The sequence below is a fragment of the Corythoichthys intestinalis genome, chromosome 5, assembly GCF_030265065.1.
Source record: "Corythoichthys intestinalis isolate RoL2023-P3 chromosome 5, ASM3026506v1, whole genome shotgun sequence".
NCBI classification, from domain to species: domain Eukaryota; kingdom Metazoa; phylum Chordata; class Actinopteri; order Syngnathiformes; family Syngnathidae; genus Corythoichthys; species Corythoichthys intestinalis.
Genome location: NC_080399.1, coordinates 48,933,046 through 48,947,664, shown reverse-complemented (window position 1 = coordinate 48,947,664; position 14,619 = coordinate 48,933,046). Strand labels below are relative to the sequence as shown.

The 14,619-nt window shown below is 38.5% G+C and overlaps 1 protein-coding gene across 1 annotated transcript in view; it reads right to left on the bottom strand.

Moving 5' to 3' along the window:
- The window catches only part of LOC130915860 (uncharacterized), a 486,296-nt gene that overhangs the window by 443,345 nt on the left and 28,332 nt on the right, over positions 1-14,619 (bottom strand). Inside the window, exon 2 of the mRNA XM_057836021.1 lies at positions 5,494-5,544. The gene's annotated coding sequence lies outside the window, so the exon portion shown is untranslated. The remainder of the gene's footprint in view (positions 1-5,493; positions 5,545-14,619) is intronic.

Here is a 14,619-nt window from a genome sequence, read left to right as displayed (position 1 = left end):
ACTCGAATAATTCGAGTAACTCGATTTTAAAAATTGATCAAGGCATTTTCTCCGCCTCGAGGAATCGTTTAATTTTGCCAGCCCTAAGCATGACGTTTTGCCCGGACAATTTTTAATGTGGCACAACGCGCTGACGTCACGTGCGTAAAGGAAGAGGCGACGGATATATTTGATTTCAACAACGCATGAATATAGAGGTAACGACAAAGAAGCCGACGAAAGCAAAGAGAAAAACACCAAGAAAAAGCAGAAAATGTCAAAAGTGTGGGAGAGTTTCAAGCTGGAGACTAAGGCAAACACCATTTCATGTATTCACTGTAAAACAGCGCTTGCATAACACTACCCCCGCCCGGCCCAAGCTACCCGCGGCCCCGCCGACGCTTCTGCACCCCCGACTGGACCCCACGACCGATGACTGCCCCCGAAAATTGGGCCAGGCGCCTCCGAGCGACCCGCCCACCTAGCCCCCACTCCACCGAAGGCACCACGTTTACTCCGAGAGCGTAGGAGCAAATTTACAGTATAACGTCTTAACCTTAATTTATCTTGAATTTAGTCGAATAATTTTCATATTGTTTTGAGTTTTAAAGGCTAGTTAACATATTCATGTACCAGATTCTTCCACTTACAGTGCCTTGCAAAAATATTCGGCCCCCTTGAATCTTGCAACCTTTCGCCACATTTCAGGCTTCAAACATAAAGATATGAAATTTAATTTTTTTGTCAAGCATCAACAACAAGTGGGACACAATCGTGAAGTGGAACAACATTTATTGGATAATTTAAACTTTTTTAACAAATAAAAAACTGAAAAGTGGGGCGTGCAATATTATTCGGCCCCTTTACTTTCAGTGCAGCAAACTCACTCCAGAAGTTCAGTGAGGATCTCTGAATGATCCAATGTTGTCCTAAATGACCGATGATGATAAATAGAATCCACCTGTGTGTAATCAAGTCTCCGTATAAATGCACCTGCTCTGTGATAGTCTCAGGATTCTGTTTAAAGTGCAGAGAGCATTATGAAAACCAAGGAACACACCAGGCAGGTCCGAGATACTGTTGTGGAGAAGTTTAAAGCCGGATTTGGATACAAAAAGATTTCCCAAGCTTTAAACATCTCAAGGAGCACTGTGCAAGCCATCATACTGAAATGGAAGGAGCATCAGACCACTGCAAATCTACCAAGACCCGGCCGTCCTTCCAAACTTTCTTCTCAAACAAGGAGAAATCTGATCAGAGATGCAGCCAAGAGGCACATGATCACTCTGGATGAACTGCAGAGATCTACAGCTGAGGTGGGAGAGTCTGTCCATAGGACAACAATCAGTCGTACACTGCACAAATCTGGCCTTTATGGAAGAGTGGCAAGAAGAAAGCCATTTCTCAAAGATTTTCATTAAAAGTCTCGTTTAAAGTTTGCCACAAGCCACCTGGGAGACACACCAAACATGTGGAAGAAGGTGCTCTGGTCAGATGAAACCAAAATTGAACTTTTTGGCCACAATGCAAAACGATATGTTTGGCGTAAAAGCAACACAGCTCATCACCCTGAACACACCATCCCCACTGTCAAACGTGGTGGTGGCAGCATCATGGTTTGGGCCTGCTTTTCTTCAGCAGGGACAGGGAAGATGGTTAAAATTGACGGGAAGATGGATGCAGCCAAATACAGGAACATTCTGGAAGAAAACCTGTTGGTATCTGCACAAGACCTGAGACTGGGACGGAGATTTATCTTCCAACAGGACAATGATCCAAAACATAAAGCCAAATCTACAATGGAATGGTTCAAAAATAAACGTATCCAGGTGTTAGAATGACCAAGTCAAAGTCCAGACCTGAATCCAATCGAGAATCTGTGGAAAGAGCTGAAGACTGCTGTTCACAAACACTCTCCATCCAACCTCACTGAGCTCGAGCTGTTTTGCAAGGAAGAATGGGCAAGAATGTCAGTCTCTCGATGTGCAAAACTGATAGAAACATACCCCAAGCGACTTGCAGCTGTAATTGGAGCAAAAGGTGGCGCTACAAAGTATTAACGCAAGGGGGCCGAATAATATTGCACGCCCCACTTTTCAGTTTTTTATTTGTTAAAAAAGTTTAAATTATCCAATAAATTTTGTTCCACTTCACGATTGTGTCCCACTTGTTGTTGATTCTTGACAAAAAATTAAAATTTTATATCTTTATGTTTGAAGCCTGAAATGTGGCGAAAGGTTGCAAGGTTCAAGGGGGCCGAATACTTTTGCAAGGCACTGTACTTTTAGTAAATATTACCATTTGTTCTTATTAAGCCTATACATCTAAAAGTCGGTCATTTTTCACCTAAATCAAGAAAAAAATGCTTTCAAATAATGTTTGAACAATATCCATTCTTGAATTAAGAACATTTCTTTTTCTTTTTTTTCTTTAACTTGTCCTGTTCAGCTGCTTGTCACAGAGAATGCAGATCTGAGTGTCCGATTGGTCTAAACGGTTTTAATATATGACATGGGAGTATGACATACTCCCATTGTGATCATTCAACGTACCTCGTTTTTTAGGAGAAAGCAGCCAACGGGAGGGGAAGAGAAGAAGGAGAGACAGATGAAGCACAAACAACAACAACAAATACGTTGAACGCCAACACTAACTATGAATATGTTAGTGCTATCTATCATTAGCTAGTTGTATTATTAAATTAAGAACATTTCTGGCAAACAATTTTTTTAAAGATTAAATTTACAATTTTTTTTCTTACTTAAAATAAGTCTGTTAAGCTTATTTTCAGCTAGCTATTTTATTTCAAGAAATCCGAGTTAAATTTATTTGAAGCACTAACAGATAATTTCACTTATTTTTAGTAGATTTACACTGAAAACAAGGGATTTTAATTTTTTTTTTCTTCAATTTCAAGGAGGTTTTTTTTTTTTTTTTTTTTTTTCAGTGCATATGTATTGGTTCAGGTGATACACTGTTTGATTCAAACCTTTGCTTTAAAAAACTGCTAAAGAAACATTTTGAAAACTTCCAGAATAAATGTCTGGATTTTATTAGGAAATTTAAATTGCATTATTTGAACACAAATTATATTAACATACACAAGAAATACAAACTTGGTAATCATCTCTTAAGTATCCAGGAATGAAAAAAAATTTGTCTTAATACCATTCAAAATTGTGTCTAAATAAATTAAATACAAAAACCAAAACAAAAAACAAAAAAAAAACTTTTAGTTTAACTTTTTGAACACTGCAATAACTCAAAATCATATCAGGACAATTTAGACTTAAACTTAAAATTCAATTACAACTTCAAAATAGCTTGCCACAAATGGAAATTCAATTGAAACATGTGGGGAAAAACACCTTTTAGGTTATCAAGCGTTATTACATTTTTAGGTAAGAAATAAGATTTTTTTTTTTTTTTTTTTTTTTAAATATATATAAGATCTTAAGTTTTTTTTTAGTGAAAGCAGTGAATTTCTTGGTTTTTTTTTTCTCAAGTCACATCTGATATGCAATTGTTGGCTGTTTTCAACAATGTACATCTAAAATAAAGACATTGATTGTCTAAAAATTGTTCAATATTAGGCGAAATGTCTTGTTTTCTGATGTATATAAGTGCTCTTTACCTAAAAAAAAATATGTTTTATCCGATTACTCGATTAATCGATGGAATTTTCAGTAGAATACTCGATTACTATAATATTCAATAGCTGCAGCCCTACTATCCATTATCAATTCCACTTGTGCTTATTACAGCTGACACAGTGATCTTGAGCATATTCCACTTGACTTCAGGAATGTGGGAGAAAGTACCTTTTTAAGCCCCGCACAAGCATGGGGAGAACATGCAAACTGCACACTGGACGCTGTAAGGCAAACGAATTAACCACTGGCCCACCATGCCGCCTAACTGTAGGTCATTATTCATTAATCACAAAAGCTGTTTAGTTATGTGTTGTCATTAACCAGTGTTGATGACTATGGAATCATTAATACCTGTATCTGGCATATCTGGCATGTCAACAAAATTGTGTGAGGGCATCAAATCAAAATTGGACACTTGGCCCTGCAGTGTAAATCAAGCCTAAGTTAAATAAACGCAAATAGTATTCTGTTCATAAAGTATAGTCCATGAGTGAATGGATGTCGGTCCCCTGACACACACCTCCAGCATTTGAGGAAGCTCACAACTCATGAATCATAGACTCTATCCCAATAGTGAGAAATTGAGAAAGAGTCAACTTTACTCAACAGTCACTTAAAAACACAACACTTCAGCATGAATACATTTTGACAAGATTTGTAGTTCATAATTTAATACAGACAATGACTATGGGATATTCTTTGTTCAGGTCAAAACTGAACTCAAAAATGTATCTGTGCACAGTGCTGTAGGTGTACACAGAGTTGGAATGCTGAACATTTACTGTACAGACATTGTTTACTTCTAATACAAAACATATTTCCCCTCATCTTCATTCTACATGTTTCTCTGGATATATCCCAAGAATGGTCAATGTATCCAGTGTGTCAACAACTGTTATCAATTATTCACAGCTGGACAGAGGTATGCATTGTAAAATCTCAGTTAATTTTATAATAAAGCAATATACAGTATTATTAAATAATAAATATTGAATATTCCAAAGTTAGTATGTTCTTTTTACAGTGACAAACTATAAAAAACTGGTGTTGAGCAAGACTTGATGAGGAAGAATAAATCCTGAAAGATTTTGCACCAAATAGAAGTACCTTTGTGATGCCATACCACCGCCCCCTTGTGGTAAAACATTGTCTCACTCTTGGGTGATGAGTTAAAGTCACAGCACCTCCCATTACAAACAGCTACAATATAGTATATATTACGGCATTTTGATCAAGACATTTGTTGAAAAGCCTTAACGAAAATGAATTTAAATTCTTAACAGGACTAATTTTATTTAAGTCTTCCAGTCATAAACTACACAGTACAGTAATTGCAGGCATGATGGATGATGGAAATAACTGTCTTTTAGGCTACATTTGTTACATTGGACCAGACTTTGAGGTGAAAAACAGTAGAATGTGGACTGCTGAGCCTTACTATTGAACTGCAAGGATTTAACTTTTCAGAAGTGTCTAAATAAATCAGAACTATTCAACAAGACAATGATTGCTCAACTGATTTTTTCAAGTAATTTATAGAGCTTATTTCAGCATAACTATTTTTCACCATACTCAGTTATGGTGTCTGATGTAATAATCCACAACTATGACCCACATTCAATATTCATCAAACCCATAAATGGAACAAATAATGAATAAACTGATCCCGTGTTAAACAAAGGACAAAGGAAAAATGACAAATGCGTTACATTGATGCACTAATGCACCTTATAATCAAGGGCGCCTTACGAATGGAAAAAATAATTTATTCATGGTGCATCTTATAATCGGAAAAATATGGCATTCCCATTTGAGTGTACATTAAATTGAAATGTAATTATTTATAAAGTGTTGTACTTACTCCACTTGTGTCTGGATTTCCAACTGCCCTTGGCTTTTTGGTATCACATTCCTATCAAAGATAAGACAAAGAGCTTGTCATGTAAAACGTACAATAGAAACCCCACTTAAAACTTAATTAATTTGCTCATAAAATAAACATTCAGGTGGCAACATATTTGATGTGCATAACAGGTAAATCCCACAACTAGGTTATACTAAAGTATACGGCGGAAAACACAGACAAGGTTGAAAAAGCAGTTTCTACTCTTGGACCCTTCTTTAAAATAAACTGCTGTATTTTAAGCCAAAAGAACTGTTGTGTTTGATAGAAGAGTATGTCTATATGCTGCCATAGTCGTTTCATGGCGCAATAAGCCCCCGAACTATTTTTACTTTGTCCGTTTTACCCTGGAAACCCCTGTTTACAGACCAAGGGCGTAGGTTTGCATAGGGACGGTAGGAACATAACACTACCAACTTTTCAGGATGCTCAAATAGTCCCCACCAAATTTTAAGCCAATTTATATGCACTATATAATTAGTTCAGTTATATAGGTAATTAGGGCCCGAGCACTAAACGTGCGAAGGCCCTATTGTTTTGTAAAGGATTTTTTTTTTTTTTCCCAGGGCAAATGAAAATGGCCAATTTGGAGGCCGAAAAGTCACCAAAATTTGCACATACGTGCGGAAAATTGTAAATTTCGATAATTTTGCAACGTTGCAAAAAAATGTAACAAAATGGCTCAGTGGCGCCTCCTTGAAATTTTTAAATTGGCCTATAACATTAGGATCTGTCAGTGTAGAGTGATGAAATTTGGGGAGTCTATACCTTGTCCAAAACCGCTCCAAAAAAGCATTACACCCATATTCCAAACCCAACAGGAAATCGGTTATTTTGGATCGAATATGAAATTTTTATCGATTTACAGGGTGCACATTTGAGACCTTTTCGCCGAGGGAGTTAGTTGGATCATCTTCAAAATTGGTGAGACTGTTCAGGAGACATATGAGATCTTAAGTTTTTAAAATGGTGCGTTTCCATTCACGGGTCTGACCTGGGCGTGGTGCCAAAGTCGGCCATTTTTTCGGCAAAATGACAAATTCAGTAAATGACTAATAGTTCCTTGACACAACGTTCAATCTTTTTCAAATCTGGCATGTATGTGCGGTATCCCACCCTTAACACGAGTGTATTGAAATATTACCCATTAGGCCTAGCGCCCCCTAGTGAGAACAGAAAATGCCATTTTTTACGAGACAGGTTCCTCCTACAAGGGAAAAAAATCTGTTGACCTCAAACCTGCACCAGGGGAGCCTTAGGACCTGTGTTCAGGTGCCTGATGAAAAATATTGAGGTTTCGTTGAAGCGGAGGGGTCCAAACAGGAAAGTGAAAATGACCGTCAACAATTTGTCTCGCAAAAAACTTTGAACAGTCATAACTCAGCAGATATACAACATATCTGCGCCAAACTTCCCGTGCTTGTTGAGAGTCATACCCTGAAGGGTCTTGTAAGGGTCATTTGCATCAACTCTACAGATCTAGAACTAGTGGTGACAGAAAGGAGTTTTAAAACAGGCCTTTCCTATTGGGTTTTTTCAACGTAGAGCAATGAAATTTGGGGAGTCCATACCTTATGCAAAACTGTTCCAAAAAGTCTCTTGCACCCATTTCCCCAATCCAACAGAAAATCGGGTATTTTGGATCGAATGTGAAATTTTTATCCATTTGTAGTATAGTTTACATTTGGAGGCCTGAACATGCACGAAAACTCACCAAATTTTGCACATACATGCGGCTTTGCATGGATTTCGATAATCTTGGGACGTTACAAAAAATGTAACAAAATGGCTCAGTGGCGCCCCCTTGAATTTTTCAAAAAGGCGTTTCCTATTAGTTTTGTTGTTTTTTTTTACGTAGAGCAATGAAATTTGGGGAGTCGATACATTGTGCAAAACTGCTCCAAAAAGTCTCTTGAACCCATATTCCAAACCAGACAGGAAATCGGGTATTCTGGATCGAATGTGAAATTTTTATCAATTAATAGGGTACACATTTGAGACCTTGTCACAGAGGGAGTTGGTTGGATCATCTTCAAAATTGGTGAGACTATTCAGGAGACATAGGAGATCTAAAATTTTCAAAATGGTGCGTTTTCATTCATGGGTCTGACCTGGGCGTGGTGCCAAAGTCGGCTATTTTTTCAACGAAATGTCAAATTCAGTAAAAGACTAATAGCTCCTTGACACAACGTTCAATCTTTTTCATATCTGGCATGTATGTGCGTGATCCCACCCTTAACACGAGTGCATTGAAACATTACCCATTAGGCCTAGCGACTCCTAGTGGGAAAAGGAAATGCCTTTTTTTTTACTAAACAGGCTCCTCCTCCAAGGAAAAAAATATATTCACCTCAAACCTGGATCAGGGGAGCCATAAGACATGTGTTCAGGTGCCTGATGAAAAATACTGAGGTTTGGTTGAAGCAGAAGAGTCCAACAGGAGAAATGGAAATGACTGAAGCCATTTCGTCTCACCACAAGTTTTGAACAGTCATAACTTCTACTACATATCTGCGCCAAACATCTCATGCTTGTTGAGTCATACTCTGAAGAGTCCTGTAGGGGTCATTTGCATCAACCCTACAGCGCCAACTAGTGGCAATAGAAAGTCACTCATTTTACAAATATATGTCCAGTTCTTTTCAGGTTGGTCATTGTAGTTTCAAGACCTTTTGAAATACTTATTTTACGGACCACGTCCACATGTCTCTGTCTGTTGCCGTGACGACCCTTTATTCGCTCCTTTTTTGTAGTACTCTCTCCAATAGGGGTTTTTATCTCTTAGGTGTGTGAATGTAAAGAGGCGACTTTCGAGCATGTTAGGTTCTAATCAGATGATTAGAGAGGACGATCTGCCACCACCTTGACCTGCACACTGTCCGAGTTGCGTGACGTCCGAGTTGCACTAGATTGCGAGGGCCCGTTCAGTCCTGCTTGCAGGCCTAGTTATTTTTATTTTTATGTATGTATATATTTTTAATTCAGGGCAAATGAAAATGGCCAATTTGGAGGCCTGAACATGCACGAAAAGTCACCAAAATTTGCACATACATGCAGCTTCACGTAAATTTCGATAATCTTGCATCGTTACGAAAAAATGTGGAAAAAATGGCTCAGTGGCGCCCCCTTGACCATTAACATTTCCAAAAAGGCCTCTCCTCTCAGGTTTTCAACGTAGAGCAATGAAATTTGGGGAGTAGAAACCTTATGCCTAACTGCTCAAAAAAGCCTCAGCACCAATATTCCAAATCCAACAGGAAATCGGGTATTTTGGATCGAATGTGAATCTTTTATCGGTTCACAGTTGGAGTTTACATTTGGAGGCTTGAACATGCACGAAAACTCACCAAAATTTGCACATACATGCAACTTTGCGTAAATTTTGATAATCTATGAAAAAAATTTAACAAAATGGGTCATTGGCGCCCCCTTGAAATTTTCAAAAAGGCCTCTCCTATTAGGTTTTTTCAACGTAGAACAATGAAATTCAGGGAGTCGATACAATGTGCAAAAGTTCTCCAAAAATTCTCTTGCACCCATATTCCAATTATATTTTGATAATTTTGCAACGTTGCAAAAAAATGTAACAAAATGGCTCAGTGGCGCTCCCTTGAAATTTGAAAATTGGCCTATAACATTAGGGTCTGTCAGCGTAGAGCGATGAAATTTTATATCGATTTACAGTGTGCACATTTCAGACCTTGGCACCTAGGGAATTAGTTTGATCATCCTCAAAATTGGCGAGACTGTTCATGAGGCATATGAAATCTTAAGTTATCAAAATGGTGTGTTTTCATTCACGGGCCTGACCTGGGCGGGGTGCCAAAGTCGGCAATTTTTTCGGCAAAACACCGAATTCGGAAAATGATAACTCCCTCATACAACGTTCAATCTATTTTAAATCTGGCATGTGTGTGAGGTATACCAGCCTGAGCAGGACTGGATTGAAAATTTACCAATTGTGCCTGGCGCCTCCTAGTGGGAACAGGAAATGCCCTTTTTTACGGGACACACTCCTCCTCTAAAGGGAAAAAAATCAATCCACCTCAAACCTGCATAAGGGGAGCCTTAAAACGTGTTCAGATGCCTGATGGAAACTATTGCGGTTTGGTTGAAGCAGAAGGGTCCAACAGGAAAGTAATAATGACTGTCACCATTTTGTCTCTCCGCACATTTTGAACAATCATAACTTGGCAGATATACATGATATCTGCTCCAAACTTCCCATGCTTGGTGAGAGTCTTACCCTGAAGAGTCCAGTAGTGGTCATTTGCATCGACTCTGTAGCGCCAACTAGTGGCAGCAGAATTTGTGGCCATTGCATGCTCGAAAACTCAAAACAATTTCTCATCCCAAAAAAATAAGCGAGTTTAAAGCAAGTTAGGTTCTCATTGGATGATTAAAGGGGGGCTGTCTGCCACCACCCCGACCTGCTATCGTCCGAGTTGCGCCAAAGTGCGAGGGCCCGTTCAGTCCTGCTTGCAGGCCTAGTTTAGATTGTATTCCGATACGTTGCAAGAAAAGCATTGACCCTACCATTATTAAGTGAATTATTTCCATTATGTTAAAATGTTAAAACCGTTTTCACTTGCTGAATGCACAAGTCCATTTTTTTCCCCCTCAAATACACGTTTGATTGGCTGATGACGTCACCCGTCACCCTCACACTTGCACAGCCCCTATGTCGACAACATGCCACCTTCTCCCAAGAAGAGGGATATTTTACGTTTTTTTTTTTCGGCCAGCAGCAGCCATTATAAGTAATTCCAAAGGCGCCAATCTTGTGGAGGTGGGAAACACACCACTATTTTTGCTACTGTAAGGCAGACCTGCATCAGAGTTGGCATAACATTAAACTGTGTGAACTTGCTAACCTGAAAAACTCGAGTAGGAAGCTGCTTAGAGAGAAGTGTCCTTCTGTTTCTGTTTTCTACTGTTAACATTAATTAAACTGTGAGAAATCAAGTTACCTTTGCTGGAAACTATAGAAACAGAAAAATGTGAGCAGGAAGCTGGTTAGAAAGAGAGGGGTGCTGCATAAACTCATACGTTGCTCACACAACATAATCACAATTAACTATGTACATTAAAAAAAAATCTTGGGATGCCGTGAGCTACCCACACTAGCGTTGCGATCGACTGGTCGATTATAATCGACGTAATGAGCAGCCCTGATTTAGCCAATCAATTAATTAGGTGCATATTCGTGTGAAATGTAGCCCTGACCCCCGTTCACCCAATCTGTTTGGTCTTATCTATGTCGGATCCCGAGCAACAAAATGTACATGCAGATTATGCTGTTACACCGTCCCTACCAATGTTGAGATCAAACCTACACCCTTGTTACAGACGTCGCACAACCGCTTTTGTATCAACCCAGCCGTAAAACGAAGGTAATTATATTTATTATTCAAAGTGTCTGTCATTTTAAGCTTAGAATCAGTAATTGGTGTCTAATATTTCGTTTAAAAAAAAAAAAAACGACTTTAAAAAATGACTCGCATATTTTAAACTTTTAAACAAATTACGTCACAATAAAAAAATGGTGTCTGTAAAAAAGTCACGGATATCTACCTCATAACTATCGCTTAATTGTATTTTTTTGTAAGAGTCGCATTTTCTCCGATATGTTAGATGATAAGTAATCGAACCAAACAAAGAAAAATTGAAGAAAAATTTTTTTTAAAGGGTAAATATATGAAAAAGAAAATCTCGACCACTCCTTGATGTCTGCAATTTCTGCATCGCGATCCTTGTTATATTATAATGTTTCACCCTAAAAATCCCCCCAAAATCCTGCTGTGGCCATTCAAAGCTGTGTCTTGACAGTAAGTTATACATGCTACATGGAGTTTTTGGATTGAAAAAAGGTAAGTACGTGATAATATCTCGTTAAAGTCATGGCGTCTTTAATTCTGCTGTTTCATGCTCGCACCAGATAGGGATTTGCTGTTTTTTTTTTTTTTTTTTTTTTTTCTTTTTTTAAAGGCCCTCCTGGTGGTTTCTTCCCCCAGAAAATTGAGATTTTAAGCTTTCCAATGATGTATCACGCATGCATATCGGACAATTTTAAAAGTTGGCCAAAATGGGGGTCTCAGAGCGGAACTTGAGTATTTTCTGCCATATGCATTCATGGCATATAATGTATGTATATTGTATCCATCGCCAGCTACTGTGCATATACTAGTATATGGGTATAGGAAAGCAATCAGTGGTCATTTATATCAATTGTGATTTTGCTAAATCTAAAATTTCAGACATACAGTGAAGAAAATAAGTATTTGAACACCCTGCAATTTTTCCCACCTACAAATCATGCAGGGGTCTAAAATTTCATCGTAGGTGCATGTCCACAGTGAGAGGGATAATCTACAAAGAAAAATCCAGAAATCAAAATGTATGATTTTTCAACTATTTATTTGTGGGATACAGCTGCAAATAAGTATTTGAAAACCTGAGAAAATGTTATTATTTGGTACAGTACTACAGTTTGCAATTATAGAGGTCAAACGTTTCCTGTAGTTTTTCACCAGGTTTGCACACACTGGGCAGTCAGGTTTCTGAGAAGGCGCTGAAAAACGTGGAGTTTGCGCTCCCTCCAACGGTTTTCTGTTGGGTCTAGGTCTGGAGACCGGCCTAGCCATGCTAGAACCTTGTTATGCCACTCCCTGGTTTTCCTGGCTGTGTATTTCAGGTCATTGTCATGTTGGATGAACCAGGCACGACCCTTCTTCAATGCTCTGAAGGAAGGAGGGTGTACCCCAAAATCTCACAATACAGGGCCCCGGTCATCCTCTTAGTAATACAGTGCACTCGTCCTGTCCCATGCGCAGAAAAACACCCTCAAAGCATTATGCTACCACCCCCATGGTTCACAGTAGGGATGGTGTTCTTGAGGTAGTACTCATCATTCCTCCTCCTCCAAACACGGTTAGTGAGATTATGAAATTATTATGAACCAAAAGTTCTATTTTACTCTCATCTAACAACAAAAGTTACTCCCATAACTCCTCTGCATCATCCAAATGATCATAGGCAAACTTAAGACGGGCATGTGCTGGTTTAAGCAGAGAAACTTTCTGTGCCATGCATGATTTCAAACCATGACGTCTAGTGTATTATCAACAGTAACCGTGGAATCGTGGTGGTCCCAGCTATTAAACCTTTCCTCACCTTTCTTCGGATCATTGAGACCACACGAGGTGATATCTTACATGGTGCTCCACTCCGATTGACATTGACCATCATGTTTAGCTTCTTCCATTTTCTAATGATTGCTCCAACAGTTGACCTTTTTTCACCAAGCTGCTTGGCAATTGCTCCGTAGCCCTTTCAAGCCTTGTGGAGGTGAACAATTTTGTCTCTGGTGTCTTTGGACAGCTCTTTGGTCTTGACAATGTTACAAGTTTGAGTCTCACCAATTGTATGGAGTGGACAGGTGTTTTTATGCTGCCATTGACCTCAAACAAGTGCATCTGTTTTGGGATAATACATTAAGTGGTGGTGGACTTTTAATAGGCGGACTAACAGGTCTTTCAGGGTCACAAGTCTCGCTGATAGACAGGTGTTCAAATAGTTATTTGCAGCTGTATCACACACATAGTTAAAAAAAAACATGCATTGTGATTTCTGGATTTTTTCTTTTAGATTATCTCTCTCACAGTGGACATGCACCTACGAGGAAAATTTCAGACTCCTCCATGATTTCTAAGTGGGAGAACTTGCAAAACAGCAGGGTGTTCAAATGCTTATTTGCTGCACTGTATGATAGTCGTCCACAATCTTAACTTAATGCATGATAAACATATTGTAAAGGCATGCAAGAGGCTACTGCAATTCACCACAGCATGTAAAAATAGTTGACTACGATGTTCTGTAAAGATGAGAAAAGCACATCAAACAGCGTTAGTCACTTTCAACTGTCCCCAATGGTTAGTTTCCTTTTTCACAGATCATTATTATTATATCTAGCCTACGTTTTACAGATGCATTGCTAAAAAAGGCTAAATATTCTGAGTCTGTGTGAGGGTCGAACAGCTTCTAGCAGGCTAGTTTCAACTGCACTGAGTTACTTAATAGTAGTATTGTTTGATAAGAGAATAAATCAATCTGATAATAGCAGATATTTATTAAGAAAAAATTGAAATTTCAAAAAGGCACACGCTTTTAGCTGAAAATCATCTGTTTACAAAATAAGTAATTGTGGAGTTTTATTAGTTTACACTTGTTTAGAGCTAGATAGGTAATTTATTGAATATGTAAACAGTTTGCTTTGTAAATGGTCAAGGGCAGTAATTGCATACGCCATTCCACCAGCTGACAACATCTCAGAAAAATATCACCTGCTTTCACGTTTCTGGCACGCCAGACAGTGATTGCTGAAAGAGGAAATCCCTCTGTGGCCTAGCTTAGAACTCAAAAAATATATGCATTACCCCTTCAGGATGACATGGTGCACAAAGCTAGTTGAATAGATCTACGGTACATATGGAAAACATTGAAGGCAATTACAGTACAGTAGTTGAGACACTTAAAGAGGCTCTGTAATATGTACACAGGAAAGCCACAACATGCTTCTAGGCCTAAAAGAAAATGACGTTGCCTGAGTGCTAGCAAACATTGGTTAGCATATGCTATTAGTTTCAGCAGCACAATTAGCTTGAAAGGCATTCAAAATTGCTGATTATTACCAGCTGCAGGGCAAACAATGATGAGACTAAAATCTGCAATATGCTGCAGATGAGGGTACCCTATAGTTTTGATTTGTAATTAAGGGTGCAGTCACCCTTTGGTCTAAATCATTCCATTGCTTTCTGCTTGTATTGATCAGTGGTGTGCATATGAATGTAAACAGGAAATCTTGAGTCTTGACAAGTAAAAATAGCTCAAGCCATGGAATCAAATTCTCCTGTATCATGATGACACATTTACCACATACATGCACATAAACTAAAATATTACTAGTTTAATTTGGTAATGACCCAGACCTAAAATTACTCTGTATCACCATTAGGCCATTGAGGTTTTTCACCAATTTTTTGAATTTGTCAGATTCCATTCTATACAGAACTGATCTCCAGCAGG